This window comes from Ixodes scapularis, unplaced genomic scaffold (assembly GCF_016920785.2).
Source record: "Ixodes scapularis isolate PalLabHiFi unplaced genomic scaffold, ASM1692078v2 PGA_scaffold11__112_contigs__length_91849675, whole genome shotgun sequence".
Taxonomy (NCBI): domain Eukaryota; kingdom Metazoa; phylum Arthropoda; class Arachnida; order Ixodida; family Ixodidae; genus Ixodes; species Ixodes scapularis.
Genome location: NW_024609837.1, coordinates 52,432,202 through 52,458,624, shown reverse-complemented (window position 1 = coordinate 52,458,624; position 26,423 = coordinate 52,432,202). Strand labels below are relative to the sequence as shown.

At 44.8% G+C, this 26,423-nt stretch overlaps 1 pseudogene; it reads left to right on the top strand.

Moving 5' to 3' along the window:
- Positions 1-26,127, top strand: part of LOC115333155 — a 39,913-nt pseudogene extending 13,786 nt beyond the window's left edge.
- The last annotated feature ends 296 nt before the right edge of the window (positions 26,128-26,423 follow it).

Here is a 26,423-nt window from a genome sequence, read left to right as displayed (position 1 = left end):
GAGACCGTGTCGCTGGTGCGGAAAAGAGCAGCACGGACGCGCCCAATGCCCAGCGCGGTCGGAAGTGTGCCGTAATTGCCACAAGAAAAGACATTATTCGTCTGTTTGCAGGCCTCGACGAGTTGAATACGTTAAAGCGTCTGAAACCAACGGCGAACAAAGATTTTTAGGAGCAGTTAAGTCCTTCGAAACTTCGGAATGGTAGATTGCGATCCTGGTTCAAGGCCAACCCGTAAAATTCAAAATCGACGCGGGCGCCGACGAAACCGTCCTTTCACAAGCAACATTCGACATGCTCAAACGTCAGCTTCTACTTTCAGAAGCACCTCGTCAACTTTACGGGCCCGACGCAAAGCTTCTCGCAACTAAGGGCGTTGCAAGACTCGAACTCGCTTACCGCGACAGGACAACAATTCAAAACGTCTACGTGCTTCACGACGTCCACACGTCTTTGCTTGGAAAGCCCGCCATCAATGATCAACAGATACTTACATTCGTCAATGCCGTCACCCAGAAGGTAATCCCGTAAGTCGAATTTCCTTCACTATTCCAAGGTCTCGGCAAGCTGTAAAAAGAACACCGCATTCGCTTGCGCGATGGAGCGGAACCATTTTGTATCAACTCTCCACGCCGCATCCTGATACCCTTGTACGAGAAAACAAGGTTGGAGCTACAGCGAATGCAGTCAATCGGTGCCATTTCTCCTGTCGACGAACCAACCGAATGGTGTGCGCCCATGGTAGTCGTCCTCAAGCCAAACGAATCGGTGAGAATATGCGTCGATTTTACTGGTCTAAACCATCTCGTCCTGAGAGAATGGCATCCCATTCCTTCCGTCGAGCATACACTCGAACTGCTCCACGGCGCGAAGATATTTTCAAAATTAGACGCTAATTCGGGATTTTTTCAAATTCCACTGGACGAAAGCAGCAGGAGGCTCACCACCTTCATTACACCGTTCGGGAGGTTTTCTTTCAACAGACTACCTTTCGGCATATCGTCTGCTCCAGAGCACTTTCAAAAGTAGATGTCTAGTCTTTTGCATGGCATTAACAGAGTGGTCTGTCACATGGATGACATCCTCATCTGGGGCTCAACCGAAGAAGAACACAACAAGACGCTACGCACCGTACTGCAGCGATTAACCAAAGCTGGATTGACACACAACGAAAACAAGTGCCTATATAACGTCCAAAAGCTCACGTTCTTAGGCCATCAACTAGACTACAACGGCATCAGATCCGATGAAAGGAAGGTAGAAGCTATTTTGAAAATGAAACGCCCGACAAACAAAAGGGAGCTGCAAGGAGTACTGGGTATGGCCACGTACCTTGCCCGCTTTTTGCCAAACCTTTCAGAGGTTCTTCAGCCACTTTCATCCTTGTTGTCGAAGAAGCAGGAGTTTCTTTGGGAGTCTCCACAGCAACAAGCATTTGACAAATGGAAGACAGTACTATCTTCTCGTCCCGTACTGGGCGTATACGACCCCGGGAAGGATACAGTCGTCAGCGCAGACGCTTCCTGCTTCGGACTCGGAGCACTGATCCGGTAGCGACAAACAGATGGCAAGTTTGCTGTCATTACGTACGCCTCAAGATTACTCTCAGACACCGAAAAGCGCTACGCGCAGATTGAGAAAGAGGCTCTTGCCTTAATCTGGGCATGCGGGAAGTTCGAGGACTACCTGGTTGGAAAAACGTTCAAGCTGGAGACAGACCACAAGCCGCTCGTTCCCATCCTCTTGACGACTTGGCACTCAGACTCCAGAGGCTGAAGATAAGGATGATGCGCTACCAGTACAGCGTAGTATATGTACCAGGGAAGGACCTGCTAGCCGCTGACACACTTTTCCGAGCACCTCTACAACAGGCAGAAGACACAGACCTTGAAGAAGGCGTCGAAGCTTTTGTCTGTTTATTGAACAAAGCTATCCCAGTCAAGGACCATTGCCTACGATGGCTAAAAGAAAGCCAAAAATCGGACACAGTTTGTAACCAGCTACGAAAACTAAGCTCAAAGGAGTGGCGTGGCAATCCAGAAGAGACTTGTCACAAGAACCGAAACCTTTCTTTGAGCACCGACATCAGCTCACCGTAGAATACGACTTGCTCCTCTATGCAGCCCGTTTCGTCGTTCCTGTCTCGTGCGGAAAAGAGATCATGCACCTCCTTCACGAAGCCCACTTCGGCATCACGATAACACAAGCAAGAGCAAGGGACTGTGTCTGGTGGCCAACAATAGCAGCAGAGATAACTGCCACAGTGAAGCAAAGCAACGAACGCATCAAAACCACGTGCAATCGCAAGATGCCGCTTCTAAACACGGAATTTCCTGACCGACCATGGCAGCGCGTTGCAATGGATCTTTTCCACTTCAGCAGCCACTGGTGGTTGATCATGGCAGATTATTTCTCAAGGTAACCCGATATAGCACGACTTGAGAAACTTACATCGCTTACCGTCATTAACCACTGCAAATCAATCTTCGCTCGCCACGGCATTCCCGAGGTGGTAGTGTCCGATGGGCATCAGTTCTTGTCATCAGATTTCGTTACATTTGCTCGAGAATACGGGTTCAAACATACCATCTCAAGCCCATGTTATCCCCAAAGTAATGGACCTGCGGAAGCAGCCGTGAAATGCATCAAGAAATCAATGGAAAAAACGAAAGCCCGTACTTGACCCTTCTCTCCTACAGGTCGACTCCGCTGAAGAACGGCTACAGCCCCGCTGAACTACTTATGGGTCGACGTTTACGAACCAAGCTCCCTATTGTTCCCGAGATGCTTATGCCCCACATGCCAGACATGAGAAAACTTCGCGACTTTGAAGAACTATACCGGGAATACCAGAAGAAATACTTCAATCGATGGCATGGCGTACGCACACTGCCTGAAGTCCTAAATGGAGATGAAGTTTGGATCACTGACATCAAGCAGAAAAGTACACTGCAGAGACCAGCAGAGGAACCCAGGTCTTACTTCGTAGACACTGACAACGGGGTTGTGCGACGTAACCGAACTCATCTTGTTCCTTTTCTTGCAAATGCTCGGGATGCAGAAGTCGTTGACAGCGGAGATGCTCAAAAGCCACGTAAAGAGTGCGAAGGCAATCTTCATTTACACACGAGAAGTGGCCGATGCGTCAAGGCTCCCCAGAGACTTGGACTCTTCTGTATGGGGGATATGTTGGATAGCGCTACACTGAGCAGCCAAGCAGGTAGAGCTCCGCGACTTGTGGGCATGAACTCGTGCCTTGCGCCAGTGGCTAGAACGTACCCGGCTCTGAGCCGATCGCCATATTAAACCTCTTGTTCTACCTTGCTATCGTGTCACCATTCCCTTGCGCAACTTGCAACACGGCTTGCAACACTAACAGTGTCGCGCTCTGTACATCCAGCACTAAATGCACATCGATTACAAGTTCCAATTAAAATTACTGGCGTAGTCGGTCATCTTTCTTCTTTATAATTCACTAGTTTGCTCACATTTGAACAATTGTCAACTGGTGTGGGGGACAACTACATTTTCAAACCTACACCATGTTCACTTAATGCAAAAGAAATATATATGGCACATCTATAACGTGCAGTATTGTACACCAACTAACACTATTAAGTATCTTGGTATTACTATCTTGGGTGATCTCAGCTGGAATACGCACGTTAAAAATGTATGTAATTTAGCATATAGGAAACTTTGTTTTATGAGGCGATCTCTAAGAGGGACGAACTCCGATAACCGGACCAACGTTTATAAAACTCTAGTGCGCCCGACATTGGAATATGCATCGATAATATGGGACCCCTACGCACAAACTAAAATAGATAAAGTGGAGCGCATTCAAAGGCTAGCAGCAAGGTTTAACTTTTCTAAATACGATAGACACGAGTCTGTTTCGGCATTGTTGAGGGAAGCCCAATTATCGTCCTTAGCGTCAAGACGAAGAATTGCGCGGCTGAAGTTTTTTTATTTGTTGTATTTTAAATATCTTCGTATTGACACGCAAACTTACATCAGATCTCCTGGAAGACGGTCTCGACGACTAAACAATGAATTGTCAGTTGACCCATTTATGCCCAATATTGACATTTTTAAATATTCGTTTCTTGTCAAAACAATTGAAGACTGGAACAGATTACCCCCAAGTGTTTTTTCGGACGTCACGTCTGTTGAAGAATTTGAAGAAAAGTTGATGAACTGGTTTGCTGACGAGTAGTTGCACCTGCGAGAATGATTGTTCTATGTATAATTTCTTGTGTCACCTGTATTTTGTTTGATATATTACTGTATCCACTCCTGCTATAACCCGCAATGGTTGGCAGTATTTGAAATAAATAAATAAATAAAATAAAAAATAAGTGCAATTTTCTTTCATGGTTCCCGCGTGGTCAGAGCCTACAACCTATATAGATATCAATTGAGTGTCAGCTATAAATCAGAAACAGAAAACAATATAAAAAGGATACGTAATCTGGTCCTATTGCAAATGAAGAGCTTTAGTTTTTCTGCAAGACAATAATTAAGAGGACTGGACAGTATACCGACAACTCGACTAAACTGCGAAAAAGAGTCCTTCTGTTATTCATCGCCATATCTATTTAATATCTAACACCTTGTTCATTTCGATATAAACACTTACAGATAGACAAAACTTCGCGGAATGTACGAAAGCATGGAAAGTTTTATTTTCTGTGCTACTGACACATGCTGAATAATTCGTTTAATTTTGTTTTTGTTTTTGTGTGTGTTCAGCTTTCCAATCAATTTGTCTTAAGTGTCAGCAAACATCACTGTTGCCAATTATATTTTGTGTGTGTGTTTTTTCTTTCTTTTGTGACAAAAGTACCTTGTATTAACGTACAACTTCTTGTGTCTTGTCCTTTTACTTTTTTTACTCTTGCTTTGTACTTGAGGGGGGGGGGGGGGGCTGAGGACTAATCAAGCTGCTATACAGCTTTTTATCCTCAGTTCTCACCATACTTACATGGTAAATAAAATATTGATATTAATATTAATAATATTATTTTCATAATTATTTTCGTTATTTAAAGTGATAAAGAATGGTGTCTAACTCTACAAATAATTATTTCTATAACAGTGTTTATGAAAGTGCGTTCACATGAGTGAATACAAGTTTTAAATGTGTAAACCGCTTTGTTACCAAATATTATTTTACATTAATTTAACGTTTTGTTTTTTATATTTTGCAGGCAGAATACAGTCTCCACAGTTGGTTTAACTTCCAGATCACACTTTTTTACAGGATCATACATTCTGTAAGAATGCACACTACTATCCTACAGTAAATCTCTAGGGTAATGTACATACTAGTTCAAGACTTGTTGGCAGTAGGAGAGGTTGGTATCGTACATGTAGAATAGTTTGGTGACGGCCTATTATAGTGGTGAAGACAACAGAAATCCAAACTGAATTCCAAATCTGGTTACTTTAATAAACATTAAGCATTGGAAAAAGTGACTTTTCAACTAAAAACCTGCCAAAATTAAACTTTAATGATCATTTCATCTTGAAATGCGTTCGCTTTAAGTGACAGCTTAAGACGTTTTTATTTAGTTGATAAACATAAACATTAATCTAGAACAAGTAAAGTAACCCATTCCAGAATGTCTAAAAACATCAACGTGACCAGAAGCGCAGCCAGGAGGGGGGGGGGGGGGGGCGCTTAAGGGGCTTCAGCCCCCCCCCCCCCCCCCCCCCGAAATCTAGCCGACCTTATATTCTACACATGCATTTTGACCCCCCTCCCCCTCTCCGCACCCCACGTCATGGACATCCCAGCCACCTCAGCCCCCCCCCCCCCCCCCCCAAAAAAAAAAAAAGACAAAAGAACTGCTGGCTACTTTACTGAACTTGACGTCTCTACGTATGGAGAAACCTGATATAGACATCTCATTTCTCGGGAGTCAAAATACCTTGTGAAAAAGTTACTTCTCCATCGATGAGTTAAACTAAATTCTTAACCCTTATTAATTAAGGAAGGATTACAATATTTCTGGAGTGATAGCCTTGCCAATCATGACGTTTAATCCCTGATATTGGGAAGTAACCTGTAGATAAATTATAATGGACAGAAGAAAGGTGACAGACAGCGTCTCAAGCTCAGCTAACACAACATATGTCATACAACGCCAACCCTTTTATATTCACCTCCAAAAGCCCTCGACAATTTAAAAAAAATTTCGCGACGATCACACCACGTGATGTATTTAGACACCGACAGCTGGGCTCCTTATTCGATGATATGGCGATGACGATCGATTGACATTGCGCCACCGCGCGTCATACGGCGATCTGATATTGAAATGACGTTGCATTGATTAGCGTCGATACATTGTTGATAAATAAATGATCTTAAGGTTATAGGACTTGTAGCTACTAACAGAGGAGTCAACTTCCCTTCGACCTCGTGGTAGGGGAGCGGGCTTCTTGGTCCAAATGGTGACGACCGATGATGGTGTTCGCCCGATAACAGCCCCCGGGAAGTTGATGAAAAAAACACTAAAAGTTGTTCGATCCTGCTGAACACATTGCGACTTTGGTTGGCTTTACAGTGGCCAGTGTGGCCACGTTTAGCATGAAACACAACAATTCAACAGTGAGTTAAAATTCCAAAATTAAACCCTATACTTTTGTTCCCAGTCTCCCCAAAATCGAATCGAAGCCAATCCTCGAGAATACTCACGGCACTCCTTTTGTAGGCTTTTAGGAGCGTCCTTTCCCCTCAGAGACCCACCAATCCCTTAAGATGTCACCACTCCAACGTGGTACACTGTTGCCCAATGGTCGGCGAGCTGTCCGCCTGGCGCTCCAACCGCCAAATCCAAATTCCTTCTAGAGTCGTCCCCTGCATATTTTTCAGTCTGGCTGGCGCCAACAGCTAACTTATAGTGTCGAGCAAAAAGCGTCAATTTGATACTAAGCGGCGAAACCCTCTACATACAGGCACACTCGGTTAAAAGCCGCAAGCAGCTCCAAGCATTCCCACACCACCTTTCGAAACCCGAGACGTTTCTTAACGACCGCGGGGGAAACTCTCCCACCTCGGACGCGACGCCCCCGCTAATGCTCCCTCCAAAACGCCAAACCCAACATAGAAAGTCAAAAAAAAAAAAAAAAAAGAACAGCAATGTCGACGCAATTTTGGCAAGAGCAACTTTTGTAACAAAAGTCACCTTAATTAATACGCAGGATTTCTACATACTTAAAAGGGCACTGACACATCAAAATCATATATTTTTTTTTATTATCCGAAACGATTGAAAACGATGCCGGGACATTACCCTCAAAATTTGAAATTTGGGAATTCAGTATTCGTGAAGTAAAAAAACAATTTCCAAATGCCGAATTCGAAGTTCCCGCGCGATCGGCGCCGGTGCCTTGACGTCAAAAATTGGGGAGACCTGAGAGTCGACTTTCTTTCACCACTCCCTGCTGTTGCCATGGCGACCCAAAGCGAGGAGGAAAGGAGCGAGCGGTGGCGTTCCGGCGGACCGGTTTTCAGCGGTGTCGCCTGTTTTCCGTTGGAGGATACAAATCCAGGAGACGGCACCACAACGAACTCCCGATTTTTGGTATTTCAAAAAGAAGGGCCGTACTGCGTCCGCATTGCGTTAAAAAACATGTTTTAGGATTGCCGTATTTAAATGTTATAGAGATGTCGCCTAGAAAGCTTCTAAATTTCATGATTCTTGACGTCACCGATCAAAAGAAGCGAGGAGGCGAGAGGCGGGAAAATCAAACGCCAAAAATAAAAAGGCGCGCGCGCGCGCGGGAAAATTTTTTTTTCGCGATGCGGTTTTTTTTGCGTGTCTATGACTGCAACTTGCATCGTTTTAGACAATAAAAATAAATACGACCTTTGGGATGTCAGTGCCCCTTTAACAAGTGGTACCGATGGAGTCACCAAAGGGTTATACACGCCAAACCTAGTGGCCTGGTTTCCACATCTCCGCGGCAATCTAGACGACGTTTAGGGCTACATTACCGCGGGTCGGTTCGACAAAATGCCTCCGTCGGTGAAAGCGATCGCTGCTTTGTTTCACTCTCTCGAATATAGCTGGGAAAGAAGACACAAGTACCAGAGTAAGGACAGAGTTCAAGAGCATTTACTAAAACACTCACCTAAAACGATTACAATGCCCCCATCCGAAATGCCTCCCGCGCCGGCAAGGTAAGAAAATCTCCTTACCTTCCAGACACGGTGCTCCGGAGAGCCAGAGGGCGAGAAAGAAATGGAGAAGCCGCGAATAACACGGCATATCGCTTTCGCGGCCATCTGACAAGTCCCGTTCTCGAAAGCGGGAAAAGATGAGACGAAATCTCCTCGTCCGTTGGTCGTGAGCCGCATCCGAGCTGGGGAAGCGTAGGAGGTCCCCCCCCCGGGAAAGAGTGAGGGGATTGCCCCCCAAGATGTCGGACTCTCCTACACTTCACAAAACAGGTCGAAGCTCACGGCAGAGGCCGGGCATTCTGACCAGTGGCCTTTACCGGATAAAGGAAATCACAGGAATCCCCACAAGGTCGTGGTGTGTTTTCCCGCCAAACTCAGCGGCGAAACTGAATTGGTGCATAGGTACTATCGGAAACAATAGCGAGTTTTAGTAGACCGTGTTTCCCGCTCCGCTAAGCCCCTCCGCTACCCGGAACTCTACAGCCAAGGCCATCGGCGCACAGGCGCAGTGGCGGTTTCTTCGTAGCGGAGGGCTAGCGGAGCGGGAAATACGGTCTACTAAAACTCCCTAATATGAGCCTGAACGCGCATCCGCTTGTCGCCGCGGAGGCGCGTTCACGCTCATATTGTTCCCGATAGTACGTGACGTAATTTTTTCGTCTAAATTTAGTGGGGAACCCATGACGTCAGGTCAGGCGAAATCCATTTTCCCGCCCAATTTAGCGGGAAACTAACGGCGTTTACGCTCACGCCGTCGCGAGGCCGGGGGACGGCCTACCTGCCTAGACTTGCAAGGCACCCAAAATGCTTAGTCTTTTCGCTAATAAATGTCATTATTATTATTCTGCTCTTCTTTTCAGTTATATGCAATGAGAAATGCGTGTATCGCTCAGCTTTGATGCAACGATTTTTTGTATTTTGCGCAAATACAGCTTGGAACGGATCCCTGACGTTAATGACCTGTGAAATACCCGTTCGTTCTTCACCGCACGCAATCGAACTCGCAGAAAAAAAATAAAGAAAAACGAGCAGAGTTCACCCCCTCAACTCGCAGCCAGAACAAGCGGCCACGTGATCGGGAGCCGATTATATGGCGCCAATGTTGATCATAGCCACGCGCTGGGGTTGGCAAAGCACAGGACACGCGCTGAGCTCTAGACATTGTTATGGTTCGGCTGTTGTCGTCATTGCAGCGATTAGACACAGGACACTACCCGAATGCTTTTCGAGCTATCGATTATCACGAGAACAAATCGAGTGTCCACGCTATGCTCGGGTCCAATCTATGAGCCGCATTCAAATATCGTCACTGGGCGGTACTGCTACCGCCGAGCTACGTCATCAGGTTTTGCGAAGGAGAGATTGAATGAAAACACTCGGCTTTGCCCTCGAAATTACAGCGCAACAAAGGCGTTTCTTGGTCAGTGGCGTTGCGTGCGAGAATCCTTGAGTCCCACTACTGCCAGTAAGCTCGAGTAAAGTGAAAAACATTCCAATTGAATATCGTTGCACCGCCCCTTTAAAGAACGTGTCATTGTGAAAAATATTTATGTCGAAAAGCTACAGTCGCTTTGCCTTCCTTTTCAAGAAAGTAAAGGCGAGCGAAAACTCCATTTGCGTCACCATTGGTGAATACAAGCTACTTCGCCTGGGTGAAGTTGCTCATGTTGCTGAAATTAACGATTGGTGAACATGAGCAACACGCCTGGGTGAAGTTGCTCATGATAAGCCTCGAGGGTTTAACTCGAGGAATCCTGGCTTCCTGATCAGCGATTACGTGCACATATTCACGCAAAATAAATTGCGTCTCGAAATGCCTCTCACCCTCCGCTGATGGTTCTGATAGGAGCTTGTCCTTACGGTACAGATTTATTTGCCACTTCTTGCGTCGAGCATCGTATTTCGGCACGCCGAAAAGCGACAGTGTGCTTCGTGGCACCCAGTCTTGCAGCCTGGCGCGTAGCAGTGGGCATCGGCCTTCCTTCTCTTCGTTTCCATTGCTTAGCGATAGGCATCGAACCTCTGAATAATCACAATGTCGAACACTTCACATTCATGAAAACCACTCGCGAAAACGCATCCCCGAAACCGCCCGGGAACGTACGCGACGCCGTATGTCATGTCCTTCGGATCCTCCGGATTTCGACAGCAGAGCAACTCGCGGTCGTCAACACTTTTGGCTTTACGCGGCCGATGGGGCACCCGCCGACGCTTCTCCACTACCCATATATTCTAGTCAACTGTAGGCCTGGGGACTTCAGTGACGGAGCTGAACCGTGAGGTGGCGGCAGCGTAGCGCGGCGGCGCGCAGATCTACCAGGTGACTACTGGCGGCTCCCGCGGGCGCCAAACTACAAATTCAGTTCGCGCCGTAAATATAGCGGTAAACCTTTTTTTATTTTTTGTAAATTCATTTTATGACATCCTTTTCCCATCTTGGCTTTTTTACCACTTCGTCCTTATCTTCCTCTTTAAAAACCACGCATATACTTTTCCTTGACTTAGATAAATTTCCCTCCAATCTATTAAAGATCGACACTAACGGGTTGTATGCTTTCTTCTGAAACTCATATGTCGGTAAAATCCCAAATACTCCCAATTTGTCAGTTTTAAACAGCCTTAACTAGCGGACTTGCAATTCCTCTTCGATCCTGCTTATATCACTGAAATCTTGTTTTTCTTTGGAAACTTATCTCTCATAAGCCTCTCCATTCTTCCTAAAGTTCCACCAATAAAGGCAGCTTTGTCATCTTCATTCACCATTCTAGCTATTGCCTGTACAGGCCAGAACATATCGAACATTGAAGGCTTAACATAAATAAATACAATAATTAGACCCTCTGGCTAAGATGCCTCGCGTTGTATGAAATAAATTTTATTAGCTGAGTTTGAGAGGCTGTCTGCCACCATTAGTTTTTTTTCTTCTAATTAATCTTGAAGTTCCTTTATAGTCTCTGGATTTAAAAATCATAACTAATACGCACCACCTCGCACACATTTTGACCGCGTTTAGCCTTGTCCAGTTGTGTAAATCTAAATGCTTTAACCAGGTATGCAAACAACTAACACATGTCTTTCTATCAACTTTTTAGGACGAGGTGGCTGACCTCATGTTGTTGATGACGTCCAATAAGAATACACACTTTATTTACCTGGATGGAGCAATTGATACACTAACTAAATATTTTAAGGATATGAAACATCCGGACGTCATTTGCTTGCTAACAAAGTAAGAGAAAGTCAATGTAGATTCTTTACGTTTATTATACACGTAGACATCACATTCACTCTTTTGCAGCTATACAATCTCCGATGGAGACATGGTAACAAAGGCTCATGGTGAGTTTATCTTTATTACAATATTCTAAGACAAGGTAAATTGAGAGTTTATATAAAATATTTCAAAGATTTGTGACAATATGTTTCACTAACTAATTACTTCGAATAGTGACACCCAAATATTTATGGTGCAGGAAATGCTCACACTGAAATATTAAACGATGTCTGGATTCTACACTTTGGTCCCACATGTGCAGTTTCTGATATGATGCTCCCTCGTTAAATAAACGAAAAAAAGAAATAAAACGAAGATTTGAATATTCAAATTATAAGAACCCAAGTTCAATTCCTTGATTGAACACAACTTCTTTTTACTAAACCCAATTATATATTCTACTACATCGAAAGTATAGAGAACACTTTTTAAAAACGTGAAAATCTATGAAGTTAAATATTTACGCAACCACTCTGTTTTGAATCATTGCAATTTATTGATAAAATTGTTACGTATATTTTGTTAGGGATATGTTAAGACCTCAAAGCAATACAATAGACGTTCACAAAGAAGCGCAAAAATATAGGTATTGTAGAAGCGTCTGATATTGGCACGTGCATTTTTTTAATTGCATTTTGATTGAAATGTCTGCTGTACGAAATGCAGTTAGCCTTCTAGAAACTTTACAGCAGACTTTGTGTTGTTACTTGAAAAATGTAATGGATTACATGTACTAAGGCATTTGGCGCACAAAGTAGAAAGAAGAAGGACAAGACAGAAAAGAGCGCTTGTCTTGTCCTGTCTTGTCTTTCTTCTTTCTACTTTGCGCGCTAAATACCTTAATATGTCAGGCTACCAACTAGCCCAAATGTCAACTTTACTGCAGTTTATTACATATACAAATTACCGAGCCTCAAATGTAATGGATTACCGTTACAAAATACTTTCGCTGAAAAGTAACGGATTGCTTTACTCGTTACAAATCACTTTCACGTTACTTTTTCCCGCTCACTTATCCAGAAAACAATAGAAACAATTTTGATATTTTCAAAAATCTTCTGCAACACTACTTTTCATTTCTCATAAGCCCGTATTATTGTAGTCCTTATAAAAATAAAATATTGTTTACAAGAGAAAGAGTGTAGGTGCACTCCGTTCACCTGTAAGCTGACAAGGCACCGAAAGCTGCAATTACACCCGCCATTCCTCTAGCTTACGGCCTCCGGAAATGATCCCTGGTATTGTGCAGACAAAGCTAGCGGTGAGCATGCTCAGTAGCAGACTCTACCTCCGCTACGACATTCGGAGCTAAAGAAGCGATCTACGAAAGCTCCCTTTTGAATCGGGTTTTTGGCCTGTTATTCACAAGAAAAAGAAGTTAAAGCCATTTACAACACCCTGTAACGCCGAATTAGAGCGCAGCTCTTGAGGAGGAGGAGGTAAGGGTGCTGAGAAGAGGGTTACTCCTCCTCCTCGTCCTTCTCCTCCTCCTCCCCTCATTCTTCAATTTCCTACGGGGGGGTCACCTGACCTCGGGGGGGGGGGAGGAGGGGGGTAACGTGACCTCGGGGAGGGGTCATGTGACTTCGGGGGGGGGGGGGGTCACGTGACCTCGGGAGGGACGGGTCAGGTGACCTCGGGGGGGGGGGGGGCGGGGGTCACGTGACCTCGCAGTTACGCCGACGCCGCTCAAGCCGGAAACGGGCCCCTAAGAGCTGCGGTCTAAAAACAGCTATCGCAGTGAACTCCAAGGTGTCCCGACGGTGTAGACCGAAGGGAAAGGGAATGCTCCCTGGCCCTAACATTGACACACCTCCCCGTCTCACCTATGTACACTCTGCCACACGACAAAGGGGTCAGATACACAACACCCGTCCCGCCCAAGTCTGCTTTACAGGAGCAAACTGAAGCCAGGACGTGCGAATTAGTTAAAATAGCGGCACATTAAGCAAAGCAACGCGAATATTAGCTTTGTGCCTAAATATACAGTGTTTTGGGGTTTTACAGACTATTTTAGTAAAGCCGTGAAAACTACGCTGATGTAGACTGTGCAGGTGAATTGTGTATCCAGGGAGACATAATATAGGGAGCTAATCTGCAGGCTGGGTCGACTAATTAACCGAAATGTGTTAAATTGTGTTTTACTTAGTTAAGATAAACACACGGCTCAAAATAAAACTTTCTAAATGTCATCAAAAAGCTGAAAATCGGAAAATTTCAGGAACTATCGGAGGGCGTGGGATTGTGCGGTGGTGCGCGAAATTTACCACTGGGGTAACAGGCACAAACCTGAAGGCGTGGGAACGCACCCCGAGCAGGTTTTGCGTTTCTTATTCTCGTTTTTGTACTGCCAGCCTTGAACCTGTTGCACAACCGCTAAATTTAGAGTACCAGATACCGCGGTTCCCACGCGCTCAAGGACTACCCGTAATTTACTGATCTAGGTCTATACACGTAAAGGTTTGACGTCCCATAATGCAACGCGCGCAGGGTTGCGTTACGGGACGTCACAGACCTGCACACCAATTCTGTTTCTCAGCTAAATTTAGCGGAAAACATGATTTGGTCTGTAGGACACGTGACATCAAATTACGCGACCTCCATTTCCCCGCTAAATTAAGCGGGAAAATGAACGTCACGTGGCCTGATCTCACGTGATGCTACATTGTTTCACGTATGCCACACAATCGCCCAACAATTGACAATGCATTTTTAATATAATCACATGTTTTAATTAAAAGTTATTTGACATTCTCGTGACGATTAGCGTCCTATAATATGTCCCCCTGTCCGAATAACTTACTTGCACAAACAGTGTTAATCAAGCATTCACGATCTATTTCATCAAATATGTAAAGCCTAAAAAACGCTCTGCATAAACATTCGCACAAAAAAAGGAGTCAAAGGACCTTAGTATAATTAGTGTAACACAAGTAGCAAACATTCACAAAGTATTTCGCACGTACAACTAGAGCCTTTGTGATAAATTAAACACGGCTTTGACTCTGACTTGAGGTGCCCCATTCCAGGATATTACACGCAGCAGACGCTGTGTGAGAAAGGCGTATCTGTGTTGCTAGCATACTCTCCCGGCAAGGAGGGATACGCCGGCACTATGTTGGCCGACATGATCAAGAAGAGGCAAGTATATGCTAAATTATCCTTTTCATATTATGTTTAGTGCTGCTCACTTCTCCTGAAAAATGCGCCTGAAAAAATTTAAAAATCCGAACAAATTGAATTATTTTTTTTAAAATAAGGTACGACTTTTTTAAATTGATGTTGTTGATAAATATTGAAAAAACACAATAACGGTGCACTACTATTCTTAGATACGTTGTCAACGCATCTGCTTGTGATGCGAACAAATATAATTCTTTCCAAGCGGTTCTAAATTGGCTTTTAATAAGATGTTTTGTATTTAAGAAATTAAAAAAAAAACTAATATATTGCCACGCCCTACTTGGGTTCATAGTGTGCTCCACAACCATCGTCCTTACTAGTATCTAAGCTCTTGCTTGTTCCGCCTTTGCCAGTTTCACGAGTCCCGAGCTTTCGGTATTCAGGAGAAAACATCCCTTATCACACTGTAGGAGGAAATTCATAAAGTCATTGTTACACACATGTGACACAGATGGGCTGCGTCATTCTTAGCAAGCTTAAACAGTGGAAGGTCATGTATAGTGTTGGAAAGAGCCATAAAAGCCACAGGAACGTGCGGTCTCGAGCTACGCGCGCGCGACATGCCAGCGGTTTGAGAAATCACAGGAGCCGGGTGCCAGCCGGTTGAGAGATTAGTGACTATCAACATCGCTTATCCGATCAAAGCAAGAATATGCGTTTGCAATCTGGAGCCCACACCAAATATATCTAATCAACGCTCTCGAAGCTGTCCAAAATCGCGCCCTACTTGGTTAATTTATTCTTCATATTCAAACAATATCAGCATATCATCCTTAAACGTTTAATCAGGGCTTCAGCCTCTTTCCAGTCGATGCCGCATCACCAGAGTTTGTTTGTTTAATCTGTTTTTGTTTTTTCATTCGCCGCTTTGTCAATTACCGTATTCGCAACTTTCACGACCTTGTGAGATTTACCAAGTAAACAAAGGAATAAATAAGCAAGATAGAGAGCGACAAGGAACATACATATGCACTCCGGTGGACTGACAACCATTTACTGAATAACATATTTTCCCTCGTCCACTTTCATTTACTGAATAATTTCTTTTCCTTCGTCGACTTTCATTATCGCCTAAATGGAATAGTTCTCCCTCGTCTTCATCACTTCAGAGGACGTTACCTCTGAGGATGCAAGATTTTAAAGCTGCAGTGATGAAGACGAGGGAGACCTTTTCCATCGAGGCAATAATGAAAGTTAACGAAGGAAGATAAACTATTCAGTGAATGAAAGTCGACGAAGGAAAATATGTTATTCAGTAAATGATTGTTAGTCCAGCGGAGTACATGCATGTGTATGTTCCTTGTCTCTCTCTATCTTGTATATTTCTTCCTTCGTTCAGCTGGCAAATCTCACAAGCACGAATAACCAACCATAGTTCGCCCTAAAAGTCGTTACTGCATCTTAGTGTCGTTGAGCGCGCCATATGCTTGGGTTTAGGATTGCAGCGGAAAAACGCTATTCTGAAATTTTCTTGCATAGCAGACTTCGCGTTAAATTTAGCGATAACGTGCCCTAAAAGTAGCGTACGTTATGTTAAAAATGCTTACTGTTTGCCTACCCGTTTCCAATGAAGTACGTCTAAGCGAATCAGACTCTCATCAATTTGCCATAACTTCCCCGTTAAAAAAAAAAAAAACAATATTGAAAAATGAAGCACTAATCAGTTTGCCTTGTTGAATTACATCTGATAACATGAAATACTATAAGGACAATAATACTATATTTTTAATACTAAAAAGAACAAAACTTGAAGGAGGGACAGCTGGTAGAAGTGTCTTTCCAAACCCCGAACCTTCAAACAACGGTGCTTGCGATATTGAGAAGACCGCGTCGTCTCTCCCCTTGTATATATCATCTCATAATTATCATCACTAGACGTGGCACCGCGGGCCTCTATGGTACGGGCTGTAGCCTTTCCGCGGTGCCACGGCTCTCCTCAGCCAATAAAGATTGCGATTACGATTACGATTGCAAGTCGAAACGAAACGAAAAATGTGTTGCTTTGTTCGTCCTTCATGTTTTATTCTTTCTAGCATTTAACTTTATTTCGAACGCACTCAACAAAAGTATAATATATGCTTGGTGTTGATTTTTGGACAAACTTTTTGTGTCGCTGGGGCACGACATAACGCTCGCAGGGCTTCAATTTCGCTTAACGTGAGGGCGAGACCATTTTCGGCCTCTGAATGGACGTGGCGCCATAGCTTGCGGGATTTCAACCAATAAGACATGCTTGACTCGTTCGATAGTTTGCAATCTGAAAATAGTTTTGGGAGAATGCCACAACCAACATACATAAAGCGAATGCCTCGTTGCCTCTAAAGCACTTGTCCTTACACACTTAAACAATTTACACCATTCAAGATGTAAAAACGTTGTTCAACGGACTTACACCCATAGATACACCCTTTTTTCACACGTGTTTCAATTTAATAAACCTTTTTAATTTGCAAAATGTGGGTTGTTCTAATAAAAAATTGTCGTGTTTGAAGAGTTTAAAAGTGTATAAAAAAGTGTTCAACGCCAAAGTGAAGCAAACAACCTTTTCTAAAGGTGTTTTCTTTACTGACGTTCGCTTTAGCCAAGGTTGTTTTAGCGACTATCTCAAATAAGTACGGTCTGTCCCAATACCTTTTCCTTGAAGACACAGTCCTTGGCCTAAGAGTAGTCAATGCGTGAAATATTTACGAGAAGAAAGCAACATACGTGCAACCTTCGTAATGGCGGAGTCTCGGCCACCTGCGAATGAGTATTTTTGAACTCTCGAGCATATAAACTGGTTCAGAAGGCACTAGGACCATGATACTTCTTTTATTTGTAATCTATTGAGTCTGTATTTTTTGTTGCTGTGCCTGTAAGACCAACGTGAAGCACTTGTTGCCTGTAAACTTGCTGCTTGCCAAAAACTGCCAGAATGGTGCTAATATTACCAAAATTACATTTTTCAATAGTTCACCAGCATATAAGAAGTATTGCTGCACCGCACTTAGAGTGTTAGAACTAGGACAAGTTGATGTGCACTCTTAAGTATGTAAAACTTTCTAGTGAGTAGTACTCCTTCATTCATCGGTCAATGGAAGCTTGTGTATGGCAGCAGAACAGCTTGCTATTTGCAAATAAAGCACCGGTTATCAATGACTTTTTACGTAAAATAGCAGACGATTAGATTTCCAGCTTGCATGCCACCTCACTACGCCCCGGTGTTCGGTTCGTAGCAGACGATCAACTTTTCCCGCTCTTTGAGTAGTCGACGTACGATGTTGTCTTGAGCTATTTCCGTCTGCGAATGACGCTGACATGTCCGGCCCAAGAAGGCCTTTATGAATAATTTTATTCAACCGGCCGAAGTGTGAATCCACCCGCGTCTGGTGTAGTCTTCACATGAAAAAGTTCCATAGACTTCACAAGCAGTCCGTACCCACGCAATGGGCTTAGCAGCTAAAGGGCCAGATTCACTGTCACGACGAGCAGCAAGCTTTCAGCAAGCTTAGCAAGCTCTCAGTTTCTTCCAAGCGAAGAAGTTTTTGTCACACCCAAGTGTTCAGTTGCTTTCTTTAGCTCATAATTTTTGTGCAACCGGTGTTCTCTTGGGTGCTATCCAAATGAAGGAAGGGGGAAGAGTTACCAAGGGAAAGTTCTGGAGAATAGACCCGAAGATGGTCTACTTCAAAGTCACATTCTCATACAGTCACCTGTGCAAGAGGGGACGTTATGCTGGGGCGCTGTAATGAAGCCGCAGAAACTTTCGACTCGATGTAAACCGCACCCACCTATTATTAGGATTCGAGATGCAACGTAACCACTTAGAAATACACCATCTTAGTCCTACAGTCATTTTTTGTCTTTACATGTTCTTTTCCTGCAGGTGTTTTCCTGAATGTTCAGGGCTGCAAAGAATTGTACTCTACCATGCCAAGCTTACCTACTCAATCCCAATTATCCAGTAATACATTTTTTTTTCATCTGCCGTTGACAAACCTTCGTAAAATAAGTGTGCATCGTCATTTTCAACTGCCAAGATTTTATGTCAACAATCCACTCGATTTCTATATTATTTCTTCAGTTAGCACTTTTGATACTTAGCGTCGATAGATTTTTGACATACCTAAACTGTTGTGCAAGGTAGTCTGCTAATATCCAGTTCTGTAGCAAGCTCAAGAACCATCAAACGCCTATTATTCATATTGATGTCTTTAACTTTGCGGCACATTTCTTCAGCGGTGGATTCAACTGGACGACGGGCTCGTGGTACTTTTTCCAAATGACCCCCACCATAATTAAACAAAGCTGCTCATACTCTGACGTTAAGATGCGAAGGTGCAAATTTCCCTTAATTATTTCTTATGCTTTCCAGAATATCGGTTCCTATTCTCTCATCCTTCCTCCAAAATTCGATCCATGTACGATTCTTGGTGTTGTTTTTTCTTCGGACATGGCCCCCTCGCGCAGGTATTTGTACGCAGTGCAAAACAAAATTTATTAAAAGCAGAGTATTAATTGTCTGTAGGTTACAATGAAGCAATCCTTCAAAGCGTTCATATCGATCATCATATTAAGGGGACTAAAACAAAATTTGTAGCTAAAAGTAAGAACAGTAATAAAATAAAAAATGATTTTCGTGTACTGGATATGGCCTCCTTGTGACCGTAGTTTAGTAGGAAAAAAATGAAATATTTTTGCTAAGAACCTGTGTTTCCCTTATCATTCATAGTTGAAGTTACGTATTAACATCACTCTGTCATGAGATTTTGATTCTGAATATTATGCGGCATTAAGTAATAAACACACCACCGAATGTACTAAAAGTTTACCTGCTGCTATCTTTCAGCGCTAACCCGAAAGAAGTACCAAACTTGCACTTCCGCATAAATGGTTATGACAAAGAAATGAAGAAATACTTAAGGTGCGTATTCCAATGGCATGACGGAAGTTGATAATTTAAACATATGATTGCAATATCATGAGCGCTACAAACTTCGTATACTTACATGAAGACCAAACAAAATATTTTGAGAGATGTTCATCGCTTAATACAATTACAGTGTAAAGATATAAACATACATGCCTTTATCCTTTATGATGCACGTAATGAATCAGCTATAAATTGTGATATTAATCTAGCTGCAGCTAGATTGGAAAGGTGAAATGACGGAAAATATTGATATACCAAATGTCTACAAAAACATACATGAACAAAAGTAAAGGACGAGCGACAAAAGTAACGCTCTGTAATGATTTTGCATTTCTCTATCTTTAGCATTAATTTGATATTAAAATGTGTACTGATTCACCAATACGCTCAATTTATTAAGTCTAGAACCGACACATTTTTATTACTTAAATTTATTGTATGCGCGGAGTGTGAACATTGTAACCTTAGAGAGTTTAAATAGACCATATTGCGAGCACAGCGGGTGCGTGTTAAATCCTGTGATGGCACGAGTTCCCGTTAGCAACGCTATGCTTTAGCGTAGGGTCTACTAAAAGTCTCGATTAATAAAATTATTATCAGCAAGTATTTTACTCAACAGAAACCGAAACATAGCCAGCTTTTTTTTATTAACTAACTCAATAGCCTTGAATCTTTGTCTGAATCCCAGAATATTTCTTTGAGAAAGGCGAGGCTCACACTTACTTTTCCTGCAGTGTTCAAGCAAATGTACCCCATCATTCTTCTTTATATGTGGCGCGTGCTCCCTTAGTCGGCCATAAGCATGTATTTCCGTTTGTCCTACGTAGGACTTTCCCCACGTAAGAGGGACTTCATGTGCAACCCCCTTGACGCATTGAACATACGGTCTGACATGCGTTCTAGTGCAACCTCGCCTTATACCCCCGCCACCGGTAATGAGAAAGCAGAGTTGGCCGAGTCTGCTCGGAGCTGAAAAAAACGAGCGGTACTCCGAAAGGAAGAAAATATCGTATAGGTGCAGACGAGCTGGTGAATATTAAGCATGTCGGATTAAGCTGAGACTGGGGTAGAGAAGAAACATTCAAACGTAGAAGAGACAAATATAAACAGCACGACGTCTCAGAAGCGTCCTCGTCCTGCCTATTTAACGCCGTCCTGCTTATTTTCTGCCTCTTCTACGTTTCGATGTTTTTTCTCTACCCCAGTCTGAGGTTAATCCAACACCGAAGCGTTTCGCCACCTCCTTGAGAATAGAGAGTTTTAGGGAACCGTCTTTGCATATCCGATACGGTACGATGGGTCCTCCGGTACGAACTGCGCATGCGCTGCCACAGAAGACTGGCATATGGGCAGTTCGTACCGGAGGGCCCATCGTACCATATCGGACGTACAAAGACGGTTCCCTAAAAATCTCTATTGTGCGGCATTTCGTGCACATAAGGTACCACGTCAGGCCCCATTTGTCTTCAGTGCTGTTTGCTTCTTTCCCGTACTCGTATGTCCTCTAACTTTTTCAAGGGTGCCTTCTACCACAATCTTCACGATCGTTTCAGGGTAGCCTGCTGACAATAGTCTGGTCACTTCGTTCTTAAAACTTGTCTGCATCCGGTGTGCACACGGCTTTTCGAAGGCTGACTCTAGGCAGAGCGTGGCGATTCCTCTTTTTACTACCTTAGAATGCACGGACCGGAATCATAGGTCGAGCATTCATTTTGGTTTGCGGGGAATGCATCCAACAAGTGTGTCGTTTCAGGACCTAAAACCTCGAATGCAAAAACTGTAGGTTTTCGTATTTTTTCTCATGGTGTCTGAAAGCCTCCAACACTGAATTCACCTCCTCAAGGTACGTTAAAGCCGATCGTTCATTAAGAACAATAAAAAATCATCTACGTATATAAAAACTTTAAAACCGTTAAAATCACTAAGAATCTGTTCAAGCGTCCGATCTATTGTTGCTATAAAAGAGTGCTACTACCACTCCGCAACCGATAAGAGTGTGCCATTTGCCGATCAGAACACCAAAACAATATTGAGGAGAGAAAAAGTATAAACTTAATAAGCCGCACCTTGCTTTGCCCAGATGTCAGTGACTATAGCTGGGCGTTTGATAATGCTGGCATACAATTACCTGGCCGCAAACACATGTGCGAACAATTGCGTGCATGTTTACGGCTTTCTTCCTGTCTAGTTTCTAGAAGTTTGTATATGTATAGCTATGGCGTTTATGACCGAACGTGAGTTGTTCTGTCCTGAGGCCTATGGTTCACTGTACCTAGTCTCGCTCGTCATTTGTAAGTTTGGTGTAATATATGTTTTTTTATGTTTGTACACCAATGGATGCAGGAAGTGCAACGGATCTTTGGATCTAGATGAGCCTGGCATCTATCCTCCCGAAGCTCGTGAGTAGACATCTGTTTTTTCACAAAATACAAAAAACTTGACAATCTTATACTGGCACTCTAAAATGATTGGTGGCACATATAATATTTATTTTTTGTTTGACTGGATGCACATTTTAGCTTAATATGTCCCAATCTTTTTTGCAAATTTCGCTACCCTGCATGCTAAAGCGTTGGTGTGTTACTCCGTTTTTGAAGGAGAGGTATTTGATTTAATGTATTTGTCCAAACACTTCGCACAAACTGTGGAAGCGTATTTGAAGACGCAAGTCGTCATCCTCTGTAGTCTTCGACACAAAAGGCGCGGCCACCACAGATCTAGGAGGCCGCTTTAAATAGCACCCCGAAATTAAAACTACAAAAAACTCAGTAAATTGGGTGACAACAATCCCCACACTAGGACATGGGGTCGCCAAGATGGAAGGGGGGGGGGGGGGGGATCGAGCAAGGTAGTTTCCAACCTCCCCCCCACCCCCCACACAAAAAAAAATGTTTCTATTGGCGACGTGCGTGACCAAACGCGTCGCTGTGATCGGCCTTTCACGATTGGTCAAACGCGCACTATGACGTCCTGAGTAGAATTATTTCTACTCCCGTCGACGCAAGTAAGAGGAAAGTCAGACTATCAAATTTGAGTGTGTTTATTTATGAACGTGACGGCCAGGCTTCCACCACGCTTTGTACGCACCATCAAACTTGTCGCTCGGTTACAATAATCTTCGTCGTGACGTAAAGGGACATGTACCCTATGAGGGCGCCAAACAAACATGTCTTCGCCAATACGTCCCCACAAAAAAAAAAAGAGGCGCCAAGAATCACCAAGAAAGAGGCGTGTACATAATAAGCCAAGCTACGCATTTTTTGTTTAGGTTGTCATAGACTGTGGCTATTTCGATTAGTAATACCACAATGAAAAAAAGTGAAAGCCGTTTACAACTCCCTGTAACACCGAATTAGAGCGCAGCTCTTGAGGAGGAGGAGGAGGGAAGGGTACTGGGGGGGTGAAGTGACCTGGAGGGGGGTCACGTGACCTTGGGGGTCACGTGACGATGCCGATGATGTCACCAGTGACGTCACTGATGACATCATCAGTGACGATGAAGATGCGGACTCCGATGACGTCATCAACGACGATGCGCATGCCGGTGACGTCATCAGTGACGTCACTGATGACGTCATTCGCGATGATAACGATGACGATGCGGATGCCGGTGACGTCATCAGTGACGTCACTGATGACGTCATCAGCGATGATGACGATGACGATGCGGATGCCGGTGAGGTAATCAGTGACGTCACTGATGACGTCATCAGCGATGATGACGATGCGGATGCCGGTGACGTCATCAGTGACGTCACTGATGACGTCATCAGCGATGATGACGATGCGGATGCCGGTGACGTCATCAGGGACGTCGCTGATGACGTCATCAGGGATGTCGCTGATGACGTCATCAGGGATGATGACGATGCGGATGCCGGTGACGTCATCAGCGATGATGACGATGCGGATGCCGGTGACGTCATCAGTGACGATGACGTCATCGGGGAGGTCACGTGACCTCGGGGGGGGGGGCGTGTCACGTGACTTCAGAGGGGTCACGTGACCTCGGGGGTCACACCTTGGGGGTCACGTGACCTTAGGCTGACCTTGGGTGTCGCGTGACCTTGGGATGACCTTGGGGGTCGCGTGACCTTGGGGTGACCTTGGTTACGCCGACGGCGATGGCGACGCCGACGCCGCTCAAGCCGGGAAGCGTATTAGCAAACCATATCCCGTACAGTGCCTGGCCACGCCCCCTTCGGTGCGACGCAAAAGCGGCCATTTCAATGGTTTTCAAGATGTCACGTGACATGACGTCACTTCCGCGCCGTTTGAACGCATTTGAGCGCGTTTTCGTCTCGTCAAGATGGCGTCCGCCGCTACGCTGGTGGGTGAGACGCGCGTTACGCTGCGCCGCTGTAAACATTTCGTTTCACACGCGTGCCTAGATGACTCGAATGCTTTCGACTTAGCAATGTGAACTCGTTTTTCGGTAAGATGAACGCCCAGGACTGCACGCCGAGATGATGCCACCGCATACGCGCCGCTGCCGAAGTCGCCCCTATCGAGTACGACCACTACGATCGTCGAAGTTCGCCGCTGCAACGTAGCACCAAATGCTAGCAACTAAAGCTTTCACCTCGGCGATGTGAACTGTTTTTCGGTAAGATGAACGCCCAGGACTGCATGCCGACATAATGCTACAGCATACGCGCCGCTGTCGAAGTCGTCCTTACGAGTACGACCCATAACTATTCTTGGAGTTCGCCGCTGCACCGTAGCACCAAATGCTAGCAGGAGGACGGCTCGACGCGGACGCAATGCTTTTTATACGTGAATATGTTCTCGTTACGCGAATGCGCGCCTAATCGTGACACGGGCGCGCTGTGCGCCTGATGTCCACGCGCGTTCCAGTGCGAATTCGGAAAGCGATGGAGGTGTCGTTATATCACCATCCAAGTACTCGGGCCCCTCAGAATGACTGACACCTTCAGTAAATATACCGCAGTAGGTTGGAGTTGCGCATCTCACGACATAATGCCACAGCATATGCTGTAGCATTATGTCGGCATGCAGTCTGGGCGTTCATCTTACCGAAAAACGAGTTCACATCGCCGAAGTGAAAGCATTAGTTGCTAGCATTTGGTGCTACGGTGCAGCGGCGAACTTCGACGATCGTAGTGGTCGTACTCGTATGGGCGACTTCGGCAGCGGCGCGTATGCGGTGGCATCATCTCGGCGTGCAGGCCTGGGCGTTCATCTTACCGAAAAACGAGTTCACATTGCTAGGTTGAAAGCATTCGAGCCATCTAGGCACGCGTGTGAAACGAAGTGTTTACAGCGGCGCAGCGTAACGCGCGTCTCACCCACCAGCGTAGCGGCGGACGCCATCTTGACGAGACGAAAATGCGTTCAAACGGCGCGGAAGTGACGTCATGTCACGTGACATTTTGAAAACCAATGAAATGGCCGCTTTTGCGTCGCGCCGAAGGGGGCGTGGCCAGGCACTGTACGGGATATGGTTTGCTAATACGCAGCCGGGAACGGGCCCCTAAGAGCTGCGCTCTAAAAAGTGAAAGCCGTTGACGACTCCCTATAACGCCTAATTAGAGCGCAACTGTTGAGGAGGAGGAGGAGGGAAGGGTACTGAGGGTCACATGTTCTCCGGGGGGGGTCACGTGACCTGGGGGAAGGGTCGCGTGACCTTGGAGGGTCATGGGCCCCCCCCCCCCCCCCGAGGCCACGTGACCTTGGGGTACGGGGTCCACAGGGGGGGGGGGGGTCACGTGACCCCCCTGAAGTTACGTGACCCCCCACGTGACCTCGGGGGGTCACGTGACCCTCAGAGAAATTTTTCCGCTAGATTTAACGAAGAAATTTTTCTGCTAGATTTAGCGGGGAAATTTTTCCGCTAGATTTAGCGGGGAAATTTTTCCGCTAAGTTTAGCGGGGAAATTTACCCATAATGCACCGCGCGGTTACGCCGACGGCGACGCCGATGCCGACGCCGACGCCAACGGCGACGCCGACGGCGACCCCGCTCAAGCCGGAAATGGGCGCCTAAGAGCTGCGCTCTAAAACCAAATTACCACTACCCCTGTTTTTTTACCACATTTTATTGTTTTAGGGGAATTTCATTTTGCGAAATTTACGTTAAACAATAGCATCCGTTAATTTCATTGCCGCGGTTTAGCCCATGTCAGAAAAAGCACTTCTCGAAAAAACTGTATTCTCATATTCTCATAAGGTTTAATTCTTTCAGCTTCACCACCCGCACCCCCAAGTAGTCCTGAAGAGCCAGCCCCGCCAGAAGTACCTGCACCTACTCCCGGAACAACAAAAGCCCCGGAAGAGAGTACACCAGCACCACCACCCCCACCAGGACCTCCGTCCCAACCACAACCACAACCACCGGTCAAGCCGAGCCCAACCACCACAACAACCGCAGCGCCAAGACAAACACAGGTTCCGCCAAAGGTTCCGTCAATACGACCAAAGGAGCCATCCACTACAGAACCGGTGACAACCACAACTGCCGAGACTCCAGTTCCCGATTACTGCTAAAAATAAGTCTCACAAAAGCATGATGCATGCCGATGGCATGAGTTTTGGTGGCACGGGGTTCTTACGTCTATTCTCGTTTCTTTTTGTTTTTGTTTTTTAATAAAGTAAATGTGTTGTTGCTGCAAGAACTTTTTTTTCTGGTGTCCGAGTAGAAATGCTAGTGAGTTATTTTGAATTGAATAACACAAACGTGCCAGTGCAAACACTTATTTTATTCCTAATTAGCGACTAGATTCCGACATTTAATTAGTTTCTAAGCCGAGTGTAAAAACATTAAAAAAATAAATAACATGGGTGGTATACTCGAAAATACACACATGATTTAATCACTGCCACCTGAACTTCTTAATTACCT